Here is a 2,127-nt window from a genome sequence, read left to right as displayed (position 1 = left end):
CAGCAGTGCACTGCACAGATGAAAGTGTGCCAGAGGAATTGATTAGGTTTATTTCTGCATGGTATTACACCGACAGCATAGAGACACTAAATTCACCAAGAATAGCCTCAGGCTCAGTGCCACCTTCATCCTTGCACTACAGGGTCCACTGATGGATGCTCTGCCACCAAAAAATTCCAGCAATATTTAGGTTTCCAACATGCTGATGTCCCTGTAAAGAGCAGGACTTGTTTACCCAGATCCATTTGCATAATGTCTGGGTCCTGTTCTTCACCAACTTGCATAGCTATGCAAATCCTTCACATGCATGAGCTGGGGCTGTTTACGCTAACTGTAAAACATTCCCAGTAGAACTATCTTCCAAGCCTGATAAAATGCCATCCCAGAAACTAGTGCGTGTGTTGGGGGTGGTCATGGGTATCTCACCATGAAGGGTGTTGTGACCACAGAGAGGTTGTTTAACAAATATACTTCCTGACTTTCCCGCAGAATTCCAAGGATTGTTTTCAACAGAAGTTTGGATAACTTCTTTTGTCCAGTGCCAATAGGGCTGAAATTTTCTTCCCAGTTAGTCTTTAACTATCATTTATGGTCACAATGTCTTTTTTTCATAGCACAGTCTGCCAATCAGTCTTGCTATGATCTTATTGTTTTATTAATAGTAAATTGTGTTGCTGTTTTATCATTTGTAAAACCCTTATTTTCTTCATACAAGTTGTCTGTAGAGAGCAACCTTAATTCAAATGTATCCCTCATTATAAGAGCTGACCTTTGAAAGACTGATGTTCTTTAAGCATAATTTTCATTAACTTTGCTTTGCTTTTCAAAAACAAAAAAGTACTCTAAGAATCTCCATCTTCTTTCAGATCTTTCTTTTTTCCTGTAAAAACCTATAATGGTTTGTTTGCTGTATGCTTTTAACCTGCTGTATGCTTTCTCAGCTATTGAACTCATGCTTTAAGACTTGCAGAAAAATTGATGTGTAGTTCGGGTGATGCAGTGTAGGTAGCATTTTTGTATGGTCATATATAAAAGGGGGAACTAATGATTTCCTTCAGCTCTACAGTTTGATTGCTGTAGATTGTTAGCCCTGTTTTAGCCATTTCTAGCCATAACAACCCAAACTAGACAGGTTAGGTGCAGAAAATAACTGGAAAGAAAACAAAAGGGATACTGGCTTGCCTCACCAAGCAGTGGGGAGGGTTGTTTAAATAACTATGGAAAAAAGTCCTAGCAGACTTGAATCCACTTGGACCGCTTCAAGAAGGAAACCTTGTCACAGGAAATACATGATTCCCAATCATCCAAGGTCAGATCAAACATCTAATGGAGGGGACATTCAAGAAAACATTCGTCAGGTTGGACGGGACTCTGAGCAACCCAATCTAGTTGAAGATGTCCCTTTTTATTGCAGGGGTGTTGGACTAGGTGGTCTTTAAAGGTCCCTTCCAACCCAAACCATTCTATGATTCTGTGACAGTCGACTGAGAAGTCTTTCAGATGACAGATTTTTGATGAGCAGAGCTCATGTTTCTCCTGCTAAACAAATAGTTTGTCTTGACAAGCAAGCTGCAGTTTGATTTGTTGTTATGCTGGAAGAGTTAAACCTGGATGCCCAGTGGGAGGATGGCAACATTACCATGTAATTTTGGGATCTGGAGATTGCCTCATCTCCCCAGCTGCTTGTTCCTCCCCCTAAAGCTCCTCAGAAACTTGTCTCTGCTCCCTCAAGGAACTGAGTTGAGGTGGAGCTGCTTCCGCATCACATGACTTGGAGCATACAGTGGGTAGTGAGGAGCTACAAGGGGTCTGACCTACAGAGCTGCCTTTGGGATACATACCCATGCCTGTTCCTGGCATCTGTCAACATGGCCCTTCTCTAGCCGTGGCACCCCCCACCTCACTACATTTTCCCCTTCATTGCCTGTCTCTGTTGATGGTCAGGCAATGACCAGTTGAGAGGACAGAAGAGACATTCTCTGTACTCAAAGCCCCCTTTGCCACCAAAGACTAAATAGACAAAAGAAGCAATTCAGGGAAAATCAGTTCAGCCCCTGTAGCCAAGAAGAAAAAAAAAAAAAAAAAAATACTTGGAATGAACAGAATCTTCTGAAAATATAGCTATTA

Source organism: Athene noctua, chromosome 5, assembly GCF_965140245.1.
Source record: "Athene noctua chromosome 5, bAthNoc1.hap1.1, whole genome shotgun sequence".
In the NCBI taxonomy this organism is placed as follows: Eukaryota; Metazoa; Chordata; class Aves; order Strigiformes; family Strigidae; genus Athene; species Athene noctua.
The sequence above is the reverse complement of the archived record's forward strand: the minus strand, read 5'-3'. Positions refer to the sequence as shown.